The sequence below is a fragment of the Muntiacus reevesi genome, chromosome 2, assembly GCF_963930625.1.
Source record: "Muntiacus reevesi chromosome 2, mMunRee1.1, whole genome shotgun sequence".
NCBI classification, from domain to species: Eukaryota; Metazoa; Chordata; class Mammalia; order Artiodactyla; family Cervidae; genus Muntiacus; species Muntiacus reevesi.
This window is the reverse complement of record NC_089250.1, coordinates 256123871-256143066: the sequence shown is the minus strand read 5'-3', so window position 1 is coordinate 256143066 and position 19196 is coordinate 256123871. Positions and strand designations below refer to the sequence as shown.

The window sequence follows — 19196 nt, the reverse complement described above, 5'->3', positions numbered from 1 at the left end:
TGTATGGATGTGAGAGTTGGACCATAAAGAAAACCGAGTGCCAAAGAATTGATGCTTTTGAACTAGAGAAGACTACTGAGGGTCCCTTGGACTGCAGGGAGATCAAACCAGTCAATCGTAAAGGAAATCAGTCCTAAATATTCATTGGAAGGACTGATGCTGAAGCTGAAGACCCAATACTTTGGCCACTTGATGTGAAGAGTCGACTCATTAGGAAAGACCCTGAGGCTGGGAAAGATTGAAGGCAGGAGGAGAAGGGGGTGACAGAGGATGAGATGGTTGGATGGCATCATCGACTCAAAGGACATGAGTTTGAGTAAGCTCTGAGAGGTGGTGAAGGACAGTGAAGCCTGGCGTGCTGCAGTCCATGGGATAGCAAAGAGCTGGACAGAACTGAGCAACTGAACCACAACAAGGATACAGCACTCTCCTGCATTCTTCCTACATCACCAGTCACTTCTTGGTCTCTTCGGTTTGTCCCTCCTTGTTTCCCTGACTTCTTCATATTTGAATATTCCTGGTCTCAGTCTTTGGTCTTCTTTTCTTTTCGATCTGCACTCACTCCTTTGCTGACCTCAGTCGGTCTTCTGACTTCAAAAGGCACATGCTGATGACTGCCAAATTTATGTGGCAAGCTCCCACCACTCTCTGTAACTCCAGACTCATAACTAACCAAATATTCAACATTTGCAGTGGGATGTGTGTTGGACATCTCAAATACCGTATGTCCTTAACCGAATCCCCTCCAACACCAGTTCTTCCCTCTACCTTTCCCATCTCAACTGTGGGTAACTCCATCTTTCAAGTTGCTCAGACAAAAACTTTTCCTCACACCCCGTCTATTAATAATCCTTAAGGAAATCCTGTAAGCTGTCTTCAAAATCTCTGGAATCCGACCCATTCTCTCCATGTCAGGCTACTATCTTGGCCCAGACCACCACCTCTCACTGCAACAGCCTGCCAGCTCTCTTTGCCCTTCATCTTGCAGCAAGAAAAGAATGATCCTCTCAATGCATAACTTGATCATGGCTCACTCCCCTGTTCAAAATTCCACAATTGCTCCCACCTCACATGGAGTAAAGTCGGATTCCTTTATCCTGCCCTGTGCAACCCAAATCATTGACCGTCTTCCCCATCCACCCTCCCTCCCGTGGCCTCATTTCCAGCTGCCCGCCCCTCCGTCTCTCCACCTCTTTGCTGTTCCTCACTCCTGCCTAAAGACCTTTCACTAAGTGCCCCTCTTCTTAGAAAATCTTTGCCTGGATCAGGATTACTCAGTCTCAGCACCAACAACACTTGGGGCCAGACAACTCTTTGTTATGGGGGCTGCTCTGTGCCTTGCAGGATGTGAAACAGTATCCCTCGCCTGTACCCACTAGATACCAATAGCACCTCCCAAGATGCTGCCAAATTCCCCAGGGGGAGCACAATCGCCCCAGGTTAGGAACCACTGTCCTGGATCACCTGCCTGGCCTATGTCCTCCTTTCCCCCAAATCTCACCTTTGAGGCCTACTCTGACCCACCCATTCCCTCCTCCCCCACCCCCAGCTCCAATCCACTTTACGCTGCCTGACTCTTCAAAGCAACTCGCATCATGGCTTCATGGGGGACTGGGATCTCCCTCTCTTTTGTTTCCTGATGGGTTCCCAGTGCCTGACATACAATTGGTTTCAATATATATTTGCTGAGTAATTGAGTAATTGTTGAGTAATTGTTCAATTCAATTTGTTGAGTAAATGAATCAGAAGACTCAATATGGTAAAACATAATAAATAAAGTAAAAGGTCAATTTATCTGCAACCTTCTCCTAAATTTATCTATAAGTGAAACACAGTCCAAATACAAATTTCTATTGGATAGTATTTGAAATTTGACTCAATATTTCTAAGAGTGTCCCAAAATGAATAAAAATGTGATACCACACAAGCACAAGAGGAGACTTGCCCTCTAAGGTATTACAAATGCATTTCTAAGCTACAATCATTAAAATAGTGGATTCTGGTTCTAGAATAAACAGACAAAAACAGAAGAGTCCCAAAACAGCCCAGTAAACACAAGAATTAACCAAATGATGAAGCTGGCATTTTAAAAAAGCAAGCAAAGAGTGAGTGCTCAATAAATAATGCTGAGATGGTTGGTTGGCCATTTTGCACCTGCAGTATATGCATGTGATGTGGAAATAAATATAGAAGTAGTAATACACACCAGGGAAATAGCTCAAAGAGTCCTAGGGAGTTGCCTCTGGGGAGCAGGGCTGGGAGAGGTGGGAGGGATGAAGCAGGAGACTGCTGGATATATTATACACCTTTTATTCTTATGCTTTTAAAATGACACATACATATTACCTTGATGTAAATACAAGTTATTTCAAAAAAACAATAGGCATGCCCCTCTTTAACTTGTCAAATTGACAAAGATTTTAAAAAATAAAGATTTGCTGGTATGAAAAAAGGCACACTCATGCACCACTGAGTCTTTCTGTAAGGTGATCTGTCAGGAAGTATTAAAAGTCTTAAAAGTGGGCATACCCTTTGAGCCAACAATTCCACTTCTAGAAATTTATCCTGAAATGACACAAAGGAATACTAGCAAGAACATTCACATCAATGTTCTTTAAAACTGAAAGACAAAAATGAAAACCTCCCAATATGTCCAGCTGGGAATGGTTTATATAAATTATGATAAATTCATAGGAAGGAACCCCGTGCGGGTGTCAAAAGCAGGATGAAAAGAGATCCATTACCAGGGAAAGCCATTCATGATGTATAAAGTGATTAAACAGGTTATATGCAGTGGGCATAAAAATTGTTGCATTTTTTAGAAAATGAGTATGACTTATGAGTTTATGTACATAAAGTGATTTAAATAGAAGATTCTCCCACTCTGTGACGATGGATGGGAACCCCAGATACAGAGGGTAGTTTGGGCAATGAGACTTTTCTTCTTTTTTGCTCTTCAGGCATTTCTTCAGGGAATTGCTAAGATTTGTGAAGGAGAAGGCAGAAAGGTTCAGGTGAGGTCCCTCAGATATGGGGTGGAGGGATCTGCCCAGGTCTCTCTGCTACCCATTCATCCACCAAACCCTACGCTGAGTGGTCCAATTGACCAGGCTGGACTTGCCAGGATCCAGCTGCTCTTGGGGTCCAGCCACCAGCTTGATGATTGCAGCCCCAGCAGTGATGACCCCCTTCCAGCAGATTGTGGATGGGAGATGTTCCAGGACAGAAGCCACATCTGGGCAGGTCACAGCTGCCTGCAGCCCAACAATTCTTCAGCATGGCCTGCAGTCTTGGTAGTTAGTCCCTTTCCAAGGCTGTGGCCCTTACTCTCCAGGGGGAGAATTGATCACCCTGTCAATGAAGCTCTGGGCTCCAAATTCCTCCAGCCCAGAAGCCAAATGCAGCTCGTGGGCATATTGTTTGGGCATGTAAGACTGTGATTTTTAAATTCTGAATTAAGTCTCCAGATCTTTGAAAGGGAAAGATTTCATGTAAAAAGCTACCCATTGTTAAATATTCAAATATCTGTCTACCCTGAACCAGTCACCGCGATGGCAGCTGGATCTGAGCTCCCCTCCACTCTTCCGAAGAGACAAGTGTCCCCAGGCACCTCAAACTGCACCACCTCCTTTCCAGGAGGCCCGGCTGCACTGGGGGGGCTGAATTTTCCACCCAGCTGGAAAATTCCATGTCTGGGCTACGTCATGCTCTCTCCCCACTTTACCAGGCCCTCTTTCCTCTTACCATTGGTTGTGGGAACCACTGCCCACATCCCAGGGCCCTCAGCCCCTGCTCTGATCTCTCCTTTGGGACACTGGGAGTTTTGTTGCAGAAAATCTCTCCAAGTTTGCCCCCTATCCAAAGCAGCTCAGATCCGGGGGAGTCCTTTGACCCTGCTGCTGCTCAAACCCTCCTCAGGCAGACCTGAACTAAGGTCAAGGCCTGGTCCCTGCCTCACCCCAGCCCTGGGCTTAAGAAGGGAACACAGCAGTAAGAAGGATGCTGATCCTTCGGGACTCTGATGCCAGCAGAACAGACTCGCCAGGCAGACAGTTGGTTTAGGAAAACCAAAATCCCCAAGAGCTTAGTTTCCTGGAAACTCTGAGGTTTATTGGGAAGGGCTCTTGGTAGAGGCCCCTGTGAGGAAATGAGGAGGGCAGAAGAGGGCAGATGGAGAAACAGACCTCAATGCCTCACAACTCAGGCCTGAACCGGCCCCAAAGGGCGTTCTGGAGTGGGAATGGATGGACACAGCCAGTCATCGGATGCAGATGGGGTGTAACCTTGGGTGATTTTTAAAAAATATTTATTTATTTGGCTGTGCCAGGTCTTAGTTGAGGCGCTAGATCATTAGTTGTGGCATGCGGAATCCGGTTGCTTGACCAGGGAGTGAACCTAGGCCCCCTGCATTGAGAGCGTGAAGTCTTAGCCACTGGACCACCAGGGAAGTCTTGTGAGGGCAATTTTTGGTGAGGAGGGATGCTGCTGGGAGCATCAGCTGCAGCTATTCCCAGCATCCCCCACAGTAGCGTCTGGCAGAGCATCACTTGGGAATGGTCAGGGAAGCGTCCTGGAGGGGAACTGCCAGCCTGAGTGCTAGAGGCAGCCTCTCTGGAAGGGGCGGGAGTTGGGGGGCTGGGGGCTGCTCTGACAGAGACTTCTCTCTCTCAGGCAAGGCCTTCCATGGCGAGCTAGAGACACAAGAAGAGAGTGCACTGAAAATTCAGTCACATCCCGGCATTTATTTGAAACACAACATTAATTCTGACTGTCATTAGAGTCTATTTCAATTTTGTAATAACATAAAAAGTTAAGAGTCTAATTTATGCATACAAATCTTGTTAGCATCCAATTTCCACATAATGTAACATATTCCTTAAAAAGCTGACAAAGCAGGAGAAATTAAAAACGAGGGGGAAAAAAAGACATCCATGGGCGCTCGCTGTCACAAAGCCAAAGGTGAGGGGGAGAGCAGAATGGCTCCAGAAAGGGCTGGAAGAATTGGAACAGGAACCGGTGGGCCATGGAGGGGCAGCTGTGCTGCCTGAAGGATCTGGGGTCATCACATCCCAGGCTGCCCCCCAGATGCTGTGGAGGGGGCGGGGGACTCATCTTCACTACCTGCACGGCCCCCCATCCCAGCAAGCCTCCCTACCCTTCCAGTTCCACAGACAGCTCCCTAGCACTTTCCTCAGCAAATTCACTCTCCTGAGAGCCCGTAACTCCTCTTAATTACATGTCTGCAGTGTTTGCATTAGATAGCTGTCACCCTGTAATTTACCCATACATGGATTTTAATTGTACATTAATCTTTCCTACACGCCACTCCTTTGCTGAATCTGTAACAGCAGCACTTTGGGCCATTTTGTTTATTCCTTAACCAAAAATAGCTGATGAATGTAATTGCAGACTGTCCCTCTTCTTATTTTCCAGGATTACCTGCTGTGTGCTGGGGAGAGACTCCTGTCACCTGCAGGCTGCCTTTACACACAATATTGGACTGTTTCGCGGCTGACATAAATCTCAGAGGAAAGGTCAGCAGCAACAAGGAATCTTCCAATCACCTGCCACACGCTCTCTGAGAGCCTCAGCTCACAGTCTTTCTCTCAAGCTCCGACTCAATGGGTGCTGAGAGCGCTCGCTTGGCTTAGGGACATTCTCTCAAGAAAGGATGACAAGAGAGGGCAACGTGTCAACCTAAGGAATCCGAGGCTCGGAGGTTCCAAGGTCACTCGGAGAACCAGGTCAAAGAACCATAACTTACAAAGCCCTGGATTGCTGCCAGAGCCCCAGGAAGCTACATTTAGCGTAGATTCTCCCAGCAGCAGGAGGAAGGTTAACTCCCTTTCCAATGGGATCTGAATGGAATTTGTTACAGGAACACTGTGATTGAAATATCAACAATTGGTTTTTCATGACAACTCTACAGTAGATTGCAATTGTGATGGTTTTGTGTGTGTGTGTGTGCATATGTGTGTGTGTGTGGCAGGGTGGGGGGTGCTGTTGTATTTTCCAGCTGGCCGAGGTGGCAGGAAGAGAGCCCCATACAATATTTATGAAATCCAGATGAAGCCCTACACTGGCAGTGAGCTGATATCATAACACAGATTTCAAAACTGCCTTGACATTTGCCCAAGATCAAATCTCTCCTTTTGAAGCCCCATGAGGCTCTGTGCCAACAGTGTATGCCCACTTGCCCCCTCCAGCAACCTTCTCCATTTAAGCCCTGTAATTAACACTAGATGGGAGGAATCGAGGGATTGGAGGGGTACAGACTAGACTGATAATCAATGAAAGTCCGGTTTTCCTTTGGGAAAACAGACGCTGTGGTTTTCAGTAATGAAAGACAGGAGTTTTGATAAATTTTATTGTTAACCACTTCTCGACATGCAAAACAAAACACCAAACTGTGATGATCTTCTTACTGAAGAGGCTGTGACAGCATATTTGCGTGAAGAGAGATGGGCAGAGAGGATCCATCACACATCAGTCCAGGAAACAAAAACGAAAGCGTGAAATGTATTTTCCTCAGGGCCACAGATCTCGTTTGGTGGCTAAGTGGTAAAGAATTCACCTGCCAATGAAGGAGACTCAGGTTCGATCCCTTGGTTGGGAAGATCCCCTGGAGAAGGGAATGGCAACCCACAGCAGTACTCTTGCCTGGGAAATCCCATGGACCGAGGAGCCTGGAAGGCTACAGTCCATGGGGTCACAAAGAGTTGGACGCAACTGAGTGATTAGAACAACAAACAACAACACAGATCTCATTTAATTGCAACCTTTGATTTGTTTCTGGAGACCCCCTTAGGAAGAATGTCACCAGCCTTCCCAGGACCTGGGTAATATAAGTCATTTCCAAAGTGGTTCCTCAGGGCATCCTCCACCCAAAGGGCTGCCTCTTCTATCACCACCCAGTACCTGTGGCTTTTACAGACAAGGTTCCCCATGTACCAGGACCCGGGAGTGGTGAAATACTGCATGAAATGCTGCATGGGAAACACTGCATGAAATATTGTATGAGATTCAGGCCTAAAGTCCTCAGAGATTGTTTACGAGTAAAAGGGGAGGGCGATTTAGTCGGGTTTTGATAAACACTTCATATAGCACATCCTAAGAGAAGCAGAATCCTTGTCAAGCATGCATCTTTATGAGCTGTCCGCCTATAAACCTTGCACGAAAGGTCCATGCTTAATGTTGGTTTGGCAGTAAATTGGCGCGATGCATGGGTCTGCTGCATCAAATTAGCATCAACCCATAAAACGTTACTGAACGATTCCTCAAATCTGCCAAGTCTTCAAATCAATTTGGAGAAAGCGTCAAAGGTTTTTTTTTTTTTTAACTTTGATAAACTTTTCATATTAGTTATCACAGAAGAGCATAAACCTTTCTAATCTGTCTTTTCACAAAAAAAAGGTGTTGTTTTTCCCAAACTGCTTTTAGCTCTTCCATCTTTGCATACCCGCCTCCACATTGCATAAACAATATGTGTCATGGATTCTTTGTTGCCCTATTTTAAAGCGATTGGTATTTAGCTCACACTGTCCCTGCCCCACAATCCTAGAGAAAATTTCTTCTGGCACCAGGATAAAGTTCTCACCCCTGGCCTTTGACATGCAGTCCCACGTCTCCTCCAGGAAGCCTTCTATAATTCTCCAGTGAGCTCTGATCATTGCTCTATGAGGGTCATGTCAATTAGACCAGAGTTTCCTGGGAGCTCAATACACTTCTTTCCCTGAGGACATCACGTTTTGGACCCTCAGGGGTGGGGCTCACAGTGGGTGATCCTTGAGGAGTCATCTCCCCCTCCCCACCTCTGAGGGTCAGTCCATGTCCCCCCCTTCTATAGAGCCCCTTCTGGCAGATTCTCTGGCTAGAATCCCTTGCCCTCACTCCCCAGCCCCAGAGACCTCGACCCCCCAGTCACCTCCCCATGGGTTGCATCAGAGTTGTATGTGAATCTCTCTCTGGAGGCAATGGATGGGTCCCCAAACCAAACAAGAACAGAACCTGGATTTGAACCTGGGTCTGACTCAGAGCTCTCATCCCCCACTGGCCGTGCTGCTCTCCAAATAAAATGATGTCACACTTGAGGAGAAAAGGACCAAGCCACCCCCAAAGAAAGGAGGCTTTATCATGGTACCCATTGAAATGTGATGGGGCAGGAGCAGATGAGGTGATAACAGACATGGCGCTTTCACCTCTACTTCACCAGAGGGCATGTCCTCTGCACCCTTTTCGTGTCATCTGTGAGAAGCTGGTGTTGAAAAGCTGAGGAGGCAGCTTAGAGGGGGGATGGAGTCTTGCTTTCTACAGAGGAACCCAATGACAGATAAGCCCATCAGGGACGAGGAGCCCAGAGCTGCTTCTAAACAGCCAGTGCCTGGAGCCCTGGGGGTGAGCACGGCTGCTGGAGGGTGTCTTTGAGAGCAGCGGTCACCAACTTTTCTGGCACCAGGGGCCGATTTTCTGGAAGACAATTTTTCCATGGACTGGATGATGGGGGAGGGTGGGAATGGTTCAGGAGTTAATGTGGGTAATGGGGAGACATGGGGAGCAGCAGATGAAGCTTCCCTTGCCCTCCACTCACCTCCTGTGGGAGGCCTGGCTCCTAAAAGGCCACGGACCAATACAGGTTGGGTACCCCAGAGTTAAGAGGATTGGAGCACCAGGATGGGACACCCTCCAGGGTTGGAGAACTCACCTTCCAGAGCCCTCCCCATAGCAGCCCAGGCTTCCAACAAGCCCTGTCCAGTCATCTGGGGCGGGAGAGGACAGAAGCTAATGGGCCACGCTCTGTTGCCCGGCCCTTCATTCAGGGGGTGTTCACGGGTCCCACTCTGCACCAGGACTGTCCTAGGCACTGAGACACAGCTGTGCACACACCACGCTGGGTGGTCTCAATGCTCCTGGGATTTCTGAAGGGAAAGAAAGACAAGCCCCAGAGAGTGTGACAGACCCTGGGAATTCATCCAGTGATTCTGGGCCAGGTGCCCAGGTCCCCAGCTTCATCCAGAGAAACACCTGTCTACCTGTTGCCTAACAATGTGGCAGATTTACACCTGCTTGGCAGAGGGAATCACCAGCACCCTAGATATTTAAGACACTTCATGTTTTAGAGGTGGAAATGAATTTTCAAATTTGTTCCAGAATGTTTTCAACTTCAATGCATCTCTGGCCAAAAAAAAAAAAAATGTATTAGTCGTCTGGGGAATTAAATGAAAACCACAGTGTGATACCTCTACGTACTCATAGAAGAGCTAAAAATGAAAGAAACTGACAACAGAAAGTGTGGGAAAGGAAGTGGAACGGCTGCTACTCTCATATACGCCTGGTATGCGTCGGGGGAATTAGTACAACCACTGTAGAAAACTGTTGGCCATCACCTACGGAATGAACATGGGCATATTCTGAGACTCAGCAATTCTCTTCCAGGTACATGCTTATTAAAATGTGTACCTACGCCCAAGACATACACACAAGAAGGTCCACACCATAAGCCCCAAACTCTGAACAACCCGAATGTCAATCAACAGGAAAACCAATAAAGAAACTGGGATGCCTTCACACAATGGGATCCTATACAGTAACAAGAACAAACAAACCGGGCTCTCCTGGGGTCCAGGGGTTAGGATTCCACCTTTCAATGCAGGGACACAGGCTTGATCCCTGGTCAGGGAACTAAGATCCAACATGCCACAGGGCAACTAAGCCCAAGTGCCATAACTAGAGAGTCCACGCATTACAGAGAAGAGCCCGTGCTCCACGACAAAGACCCAGAGTGGCCAGAAAGAAAAGGAAAATAGAAAAGAACAAGCTACAACTATTTACAGCAATGTGGGGAACTCTCACAAACATAATGGTAAGCCAGACACAAAGGTACGCAGACTTACGACTCCACTTCTGTCAAGTTTAAAAACAAAGAAAACCAACCCACGCCGCTAGGAGTAAGAAGAGTAGTCACCCGTGCTGGAGGGGAAGCGTCTGGAAGGGGTCACAGGGATGCTGCCATGTTCTGATCCCCACGCTGGTGCAGGGCACACAGGCCTGTTTTGTTTGCAGATATTCATTGCATCATATACCACAATCTGTGCGCATTTCAGGGTGCGTACTGTATTTAGAAGAAAAAGTTTTCAAAAGGGATCCCACCTACACTGCCGGTGGGAATGTAAATTGGTGCTGCCATTATGGAAAACAGTATGGAGGTTCGTCAAAAAACTAAAAATAGAGTTGCCATACGATCCAGCAGTCCCACTCCCAGGCATATATCCGGAGAACACTCTAATTCAAAGAGATACACGCACCCCCACGTTCACAGCAAAACTATTCACAATAGCTAAGACATGGAAATAACATAACATCCGTCAACAGATGAATAGATAAGAAGATGTGGTACATACATACAATGGAATATTACTCAGCCACAAAAAAGAACGAAATAATGCCATTTGCAGCAACATGGATGGACCTGGAGATCATCGTACTAAGCAAAGTAAATCACAAAGAGAAAGACAAATACCGTATGATATCACTGCCATGTGGAATCTAAAACATGATGCAAATGAACTTATCTACAAAACAGAAACAGACTCAAAGATACAGAGACCAGACTAATGGCTGCCAAGAGGGGTTTGGGGGAGGGAAGGACTGGGAGTGTGGGGTCAACAGATGCAAACTATTATATGTAAGATAGATATACAACAAGATACTACTGCACAGCACAGGAAACTATATTCAATATTCTGGGATAAACTGTATTGGAAAATAATATGAAAAAGAACATATATTAATATTTACATGTATAACTGAATCACTGCTCTACTGACGAAATTGACACAACATTGGAAATCAACGAAACTTCAATAAATTCTTTTTTTAGAAGATTTCAAGTGTCCTGAATGCAGGACAAGGAAGAGGCATCCATAGGAGACTGCTGAGAAAGGGGACACCAGTCAGTAGGGCCACATGCGACCCTAAGCCTTTGTCACATCAAGACAAGGCCCTTGATCACCAGGTTTCCTTGCTCCTGAGATAGGGAAGGACTGAACCTTGGCTCAAAGACCAAGCACAGGAGTTTATGAAGATGACGAAGTAACAGCAGTTGCCGTTTACTGTGGGCGGGTTCTCTGATAGGCACAACAGCTCTAGGAGGTATATTCTATTGTCATCTCCATTTCACAGGTGAGGAAACAGAGTCCCCAGTCCACAGAGCGACCACGTGGTGAGGCTGGGCCTTGAACCCAGGCAGTCTGATTCCAGGTGCTGGCTTCAGTCACAACCCCAAGCCAGCAGCAACGGGGTGGGGTGGGGGGAGTGAGGGGGTGGAGCTGGTTGCCATGGCTGTCCATTGACACTTTAATTCATGGCAGAGGGAATTGAGAAGCATTAAATAATAGGCATAGATTGTGTTTTCCCAGGGATGAATGGTCATGAAATTAAATTTGCAGATGTGCCAACCCTCAGGAGGTGAAATGACATCAGTGGAGACAGAGGCCCAGAATCTAAGCAGGAGATGGCAAGATGGACCAGCCTGAAGCAACACGGTTCACCACGCACACTGAGGCAGTGTTGCTGTTCCGCTGTTGAGTCGTGTCTGACTCTTCGTGACCCCATGAACTCAGCAGGCCAGGCTTCCCTGTTCTTCATCATCTCCCAGAGTTTGCTTAAACTCACGTCCGTTGAGTCGATGACGCCATCCAACTATCCCGTCCTCTGTCACTCCATTCTCCTCCTGTCTTCAATCTTTCTCAGCATCTCCAGGCCGACATGACTCGGGAGTGACTGCTGAGTGGGATGTCGAGGTGGCCGTGTCCACGGACAGCAGGTGGCCCCTGCACTGTAACAGCAGCAGGCTCAGTCCCCAAACACAGTGACAGGAGAGGGGCACCCGGCTGAGAGCACCATACGGCAGCGGGTTACCACGTCCCATGTGCCCACCACCCCCAGTCCTGCGCCAGGCTCCACCAAAGAGATCCAAGTAAGACATGGGAGACTGAGGGAGCCATTGAGAAAAGTTCCTTGGAAGGAAGGCTCAAATTGGACCTAGATGTATATGAGGGAGGGCTTCCCAGGTGGCACTAGAGGTAAAGAACTCGCTTGCCAGTGCAAGAGACATAAGAGACGCAGGTTCAATCCCTGGGTCAAGAAGATCCCCTGGAAGAGGGCATGGCAACCTACTCTAGTATTCTTACCTGGAGAATCCCATGGGCAGAGGAGCCTGGTGGGCTATAGTCCTTTGGGTCACAAAGAGTCAGACACGACTGAAGTGATTTAGCACGAATGCATGTATATAAGAGAAAGGATAAAAAAGAATATTCCTGGTGAACGAGGCAGGAGGAATCCCCAAAAGGCTGGCTGCATCACCCACTGTTTCCACTTGCATAGACAAATGGCTAACATCATGAACTGGGTTCAACCAGTATAGACAGACTGCGTTGTACCTTGGGCTTAACCACCCCAGCTCTGGGAGACAGAGCCTGACGGTCAGGGCCTTGTGGGAGGGGAAGCTGGGCTGAGCTGAGCTCGGCCACAGGGAAGCCCCTAAAGCCAGAGAGAGTTTTACAGTTCGTACAAAGAGTCCACAGAAAGTGGGGCAGGCATGGACTAAATGGAAGATTCCAGGGCTCATGCCCTTGACTCAACCAGTGTAGGCAGACTGCCTGCACCATGCACTGGCTCAGCTGGTGTAGACAGAGTATCTGCAGCACACAAGGGTTCCACCAGTGTAGACAGACTGCAGGGTTAGGCTCACTCTGCCCGCCATCACTGACCACCTTCTCCATGCCAAGCTCGTCTCAGCCAAGACACCAGGGAGACCAGGATTTACACCAAGCCCTGCTGCGTTCGCTCGGCTTCCCCCAGACCTGGCAGGAGGTGTGGCACGGGGCAGGACCACCGTCAGTGTTTGCCGGGGTCCTGGATGCTCCCTGCGGGGCAGGAGAAGCAGAGTCCCCACGTTTCAGGGCTGGAGGAGGGTCCCGGTGCCCACAGGCTGGGACAGATGGGACTTGTCCAGGGAGATGAGTCAGCCCCCCAAGAAGAGGCAGCCTCGGAAGTGGGGACGACCAGTCTGCCAAGTATGAGTCAACATCAGCCTGGGCTAGGGTCTGCTGGTGGGCACGCTCTCCTGGGTCGCCTTTCCACTTATGAGACTGATAAGCACAAGGGCATGACCTGTGGTCCGCGGTGGCAAGGCAAGGGGGGGTGGTGTGTGGCAGCCAGAATAGAAAGGAAGGCTGATCTGATGAGGCCGCACCCCAGGCAAAGAGCCCAAGGGCTGGAGGAATCAGACCCAGAGAGGCCTGGGGCCCGTGGAGTAGACCTGTGTCTCCGAGCATCCTCTCCTGGGCTCTCACTGCCCCCATCCCGGAGTCCGGCCCACCAGGGAGGAGCTGGCTCAGGGCCAGGCAGAGTGAGGACAAGGTGACTGCGACCCGGGCTGCTGCCTGCAGCTCAGCACGGCCGCTCGGCTCAGGGCCCGAAGCCAGCAGCGTGGGAACAACGGGAAGCGGGGTGACTCACAGACCTGCTCCCCCCTCCCGCGTTCTGGAAGACAGAGCCAGGGGGGACCCAGCTGAGGTCTGCAAGGAAGCCAGGGGCCTGAGCTGAGCTCAGTCAGCCACGGGGAGCTCACTGACATTGGAGGGGGTTTAGGAGCTTGAGGCCATGGGCAGAGCCCCTCGCAGAGGGTGGGGGCAGGCAAGGAAAGGAGAGAGAACCGAGAGAGGGCCCAGGAGAGGAGCTCTTTCTGGGGCAGGTGCCCACCAGCTACCGGCCAGACTCAAGAGGGTGGCAGCTTCAGGACCTACCAAGGATGAAACCTCTGGCCAGCAGGGGGCCATGAAGGGGGGTGTCCGATCAGCTGTCCTCATGAGAGCACTGACCCCGCGTGGTCACCTGTTGTGCACCCACCACGAGCCAGGCCTAAGTGATGAACACCTGGGGGAAGGCAGCAGAAGACCCAAGGGCTCAGGGGCTGACTTGGGGCGGGGGAGGTGAGACAGGTGGGCTGGGGCTCAGAGGCAGGGCCACACAAGTGGCAGCCTGACCTGCCAGCCCTGGGGGATCGAACCCAACGAGAGTGGAGGAGCGCTTGGAACATTTTGGTCCAGGGGTCCTGCCTCAGGGTGCTGATATCTTCCAGTCTTGGTCCTGACCCTCTCACGTCCCCTCATCTTCTCTGCTCTGCACTGAACCAGGCCCCAGTAGATTCAGGTCCACCGTCCCTCTGGAGGACCACAGCTGTCTCCAGCCAGGATTACTGCGGCCCCCTCCTCACTGGGTTCCCTGCTCTGCAGCAGTCCCAGGTCCCTCCCTGGCCTTGGAGGCTCTTTACAGTCAGAACTCTGCCTGTGTCTCCAGCCCCATCTCTCCCTCTTTCACCCTGCTGGCCACGTGGGCCCTCCCACAGCTCCTGGTCAGGGCTCCATCTCTCTCACTCATTCACTTTCTGAACTGGAAAGCTCCCTCCATGCTTAGTTCCAGTTCTTCTTTCAGAGCTCAGTGGGAGAGTCACCTCCTCCAGGAAGTCCTCCAGGGCCCTCAGTCTAGGTCAGATTACTCTATCGTAAATCTCTGTCTCGCAACCACACAGACATTTCCTCTACACATTCATCAGGGCCTAGAATCACACATGCGTTGGTGACCTGTTTAGTAATGGGGCTGTCTGGCACAGCATGAATCGGTGCGTGATGAGCAGATCGTGACGGAGTTTCTGTCCCACCAGATGACAAAACCTGCGAGAGGAGGGACCACTCTTGGTTTGGCCTTCCCCAGAGCCTGGTCCAACAACAGACACCAAATACACGCTTATGTTTGGTCACTGAATGGAGGGCGACAAGGAGTCTGATGCTGGGAGCATTCTTTAGCTTTAGGTTTCAATGTTAACAGTTCTAATTTAGGTCAAATAAATGTCACTGACCAGGCCCAGCTCTGGCCTTGGGTTGGCAGGGACAGGGTGTCTTGCTCTCAGTCACCAATAGCAAGAAGTACCGATTTCCCAGAAATGTGTGACCTTCAAGGTGGGGAGTGGAAATGCTGGGACCCAGGCCCCCCTGCCTGCAGACACTCTCTTAACTTTCCCAAAGGTGGCTTTCACGATGGAATTTTGCTTCTTGCTGTCAACCCACCCGGATGCACGCAGGCTGCTTCATCCTGCTAGTGGCTGAGGATGCATCTGTGGCCAGCAGGTGCAGGCTAGAGCACCAGATCACAAATGACAGGTAGTTCTGTACAGGGTAAAAGTCACAACTTTTTCCCACGGCCAATTTGTAAGTCTCATCTTCTGCCGCCGTGATGTACTGACCGCGGGGTCACACATCCTCCAGCCGGAAGGAAATGAGACGGCGTCTCCGGTGTCCTCTGCTACCTGAGCTAATGCGGCTCTGTCCTCTGGCTGCCTGAACTCAAGGGTTTCCTCTGCCTTTGGGCAGCCTTTTCCCAGGAGGGAGGGAGCACAGCTGCTCTGGCGACAGACGAGCTTTGGCGGTGGCTCCAAAGACAGTATCAGGGAGCCTACAGTCACCACACTGTTAGCACGCTGCCGCCTGCCCCCAGCAGACATCCCCAGGCTCCCAGATAACTCTGGCCACACACACGCCCAGACAGTCGTTCTTGATTGCTTTTTTATGTCTCGTCCCGTGTCACAGTCACATTGATCTCCTTGGGCCAGCACTACATAAATCTCCTGTTTATAACTCATTACCTTCTGATTAACTGAAAGGCTGGGTACTTGTTTCACAGCGTTAACTGACTCTAATTGTCATAGTTATTCATGAAAGAGCTACCACAATCCTTTGTCCACTTTCTTGCCCATATGCTCCCTCCAAGTTCTGTGTTTCTCCCATGTGGTTGCCACACATGGGTAAACCAGGGAGGTGTGGCAGGTATGGCTAAGACAGCTGTCTGAGACTCTAGGCCAGGCAGCAGGCAAGAGATTGGGCACCACACCTTCCCCCATCATCCCCCCAAAGACCCCAGTGCCTATTGCATGTGCCTTCAACCAGATGCATCAGCTAGCAATGAATAAAACTCCCATCTCTTCGATCGGCACAACCACAAATAGCCTATCCAGCCACCACTGACACCAACCAGAGTGATGAGCAGAGAAGTAGCCTGCACGGCATTTCCAATCAGGAGAATCTGATGTTCCTCCTTCAGAAGGTAAAATTCTGAGATGAGCCCACCAGGCATATTTCCCCAACAACCATATGGAAAAAAAAAAAAAAAAAAAAGAAAGTAGTTACTGAACTTTCTCAGACTTATTAGCTTTCATAAACAGAGATTTGAATAAATGTTTAAAAAATGAAATTCCCTTGATACTCTGTAATCAGTAAATGTTCATTATGGAAACACAGCAAATATGCATGAAATTTCCCAAGTGATATTCTGGCTACAAGATTAAAAAGGCATCTCCAACTGCAGGCTGAGTTACAGAGCATACTCCTCTGGTCACCGTTCAGGACAACTCTGCGAAGCCCAAGAGGTCAGACAAGGCTGTTTCTTTCCTAGAGGAAGCAGGGAAAATCAGAAGATGCTCCCTTTTGCCTGCTCAGGCAATTTGGAAGTGAGCCCTTCCCCCCACTGATTGATTGATGTCTCTCTATAAATAATTAATCCTTGACCTTGCTTTAAGAAAGCCTTGACTTTTTAATTTGGGGTCTTTTTAAAAATCAATACTGGGGGAACATAATTCACTCTCGTAGAGTCTGATTCCAGGTAAATAAATAAATATGCTGTGCCTTCCCTCTGTCCCAGGGTGAATGGGCCAGGCAGTGGATGGGGTCAGGCTTTGCGGGGGCTTTTTTTCTATTCAACTGCTACTGGAGTATCGATCATCCTATGAGGCTCAATTCTCTTCAGAGTCTGAATGTTACTCCTCCTTTGGGTCACTTCACAGAGGCAAGTCTGACCAAGTCTTTGGAATGTGCTTCATGCTGGCCAAGGGCGCCCCACAACATGTCCTGCCATATGCAGTGGGCTGTCTGGATTAAAACAGTGCCTCCTCCAGGGACCAGAATGTCACCCTTCCTGGCAGCCTGTCTGCCTTGCTTTTGGGACAGGAGCAGAGGGTGGCTAGGAGAGTCTATGGCAGCTGGGAAATTTTAAAGAGGGCTCTGCCACTCTTACCTGGAGGCTGCACTGTTCTAGGGCTGGACTTAAGGAAAGTTCTCCACCCCATGGGCAAGGGTCAAGGTGAACTCAGATCTGAGAGATCAGCGGAAGGAAGGGGTCTTGGTAGTGCAGCTTGTAAGCAGCCCAGGGATGGGAAAGGGGCTTGTCTGCCCCTAACCCCTCCTGCAACCACCACTCCTCCCACACTGGTCCCTTCACGCACCGGCCTCTCCTTCAGGCTCTGCTGCCAGGCCAGATTGCGGCCAAGCAGAAACAGGGGGCACAGCCCGCTTCACTTAGCAGAGCCAATCACGGCCCAGGCTCCAGCTGGGAGGGGGCCCAAGGACCAGGGTCCACCACACTATCGGAGACCGCTAAGGGACAAGGAATCCCAGGGTTGGCCCCTACTTTTCAGCTAGGACAGACAGCCGGGCAGCGAGTGCCCACAGCCCAGGGCGCTGCGTACTTGCTGCCAGCTCCAGGTCGGGGTCGCAGGGCCTGGAGCCCTAAATGTACCGCCAAAGTTAGGGGAAGAGACAGGGGTCACCTGCGACACAAGCACCAGCACTGGCACAACTAAATCCCGCGAACGCGCCTTGGCCGGGCGGGGACGGCCTCGGGCGAGGCCAGAGCCGGTCGCAGAACTAGAAGCCAGCAGCTGGAGCTGCAGCCGCCGCCGGAGCTCGGCTGGGTCCCGCGGCAAAGCGCATCCTTTCACCGCCCACTCCCGGGCTCCTGCACTACTGCACTCCTGGACACGCGCACGCACACACCTTCCCAGGATCACTGACGCACACACACTCTCCCTGAGTACAAAACAGGCTGGTGCCCCGGAGAGTCGCGGGGTGAGAATGCGCGCAAATGGAACGCGGGGGCTCCTTCCGCCGTAGCGTAGGAAGCCAAGAAGGTAGCCTCTAACTCCTCCCTCGGGCCTCCCCGTCACAACCTGTCCCCGAGTGCCTGTCCCCAGCGCGCGGGAAAGCTCGGGGCGCCCCCGGGCTCCCGCACGGCTCTCTCCGGGGCCGACGCTGCCTCCCCGCGCCCAGCATCCAGGGCGAAGAAGAGGAGCGGAGGATCCGCAGGGACCGAGTTGAGCCCGCGGGGTGACAGTTCACAGACGCGCGGCGACAAGCAAAATCCAAGGAGCAAAAGTCTAATTAAAGTTCCCGCTACTGCAGCCAATCCCCAAAGTGCGGCCAGACTGGAACCCCGCGCGCTCTATCTCCGCCCGCGGCTTGGAACTCTTACCGCGTCGTTTCTCCGGGCTTCTCGGGGCTGGGGCGCAGTGCAGTCCCGGGGAACCCTTCGGGGCGCCGCTCCCCGCGGGAGCCGATACAGGGCGGTGACGGGGTGGGGCACTTACCTGGCGCAGCCGGCGATTTCGGGGCCGCGGGAGTCTCCAGCCCCGGCGCGGTCCTCCGCTGCGAATCCTCCGTTCCGGGGCGCCCGGGCTGCAGGACCTCCGCCCCGGCTCGGGCCCGGCGTCTCCTCCTGCTCCGAGCGAAGCCCCGTGCGGTCGGCGAGGCGACAGGCGCGGGGCCGGCCACCGGAGCGCGCAGAAGAAGGAGAGGGCACGGCGGCGTGTTCCTCCTCTGTCCCCGGCTCCGGTCCGCCCCCCTCCCGCCTCCCGCCGCCGTCGTCTCCTCTCCTCACAGCGCCGCTGGATCCGGTTCTCGCGCCAGGAAGGCTCCCAGCGAAGTGCGAGCGGAGCCTCCGGCGAGGCTGGAAATAGCGCCGCGCCCGCCCGGCGCCCCGCCCCCGGCCTGGGCCCCGCCCCGCGGTGGTGGCGGCCGCGGCGGTGGCCGGGTCGGGAGGGGATCACACCTCTATCGCCTCTTCCCTCCCGGGAGCTCACGGGCGCCGCGCCCACGCGCGCTCTCCGACTCCCGCGGCCCCACGGGCGGCGAAGCTGGGAGGGAAACGCCGCTGGGCGCGGTCCGGCGGCCCCGGGGGTGGGGGTGGGGGTGGCGATGCCCCGGGCGGCGCCGGTCTCCCAGCTTCCCCCTGAGCCGGACCCTGGGCGGCCACTTGGCTCCAGACCGCGGCCGGAGCGCTGCCTCTGCCTCGCTGGGTCGCACGCCGGCGCG

The 19196-nt window shown here is 51.5% G+C and overlaps 1 protein-coding gene across 1 annotated transcript in view; it reads right to left on the bottom strand.

The window, feature by feature from the left end:
- CHST8 (carbohydrate sulfotransferase 8) overlaps positions 1 to 18791 on the bottom strand; it is a 142221-nt gene extending 123430 nt beyond the window's left edge. The window contains exon 1 of the mRNA XM_065920564.1: positions 18473 to 18791. The gene's annotated coding sequence lies outside the window, so the exon portion shown is untranslated. The remainder of the gene's footprint in view (positions 1 to 18472) is intronic.
- Positions 18792 to 19196: the final 405 nt, after the last annotated feature.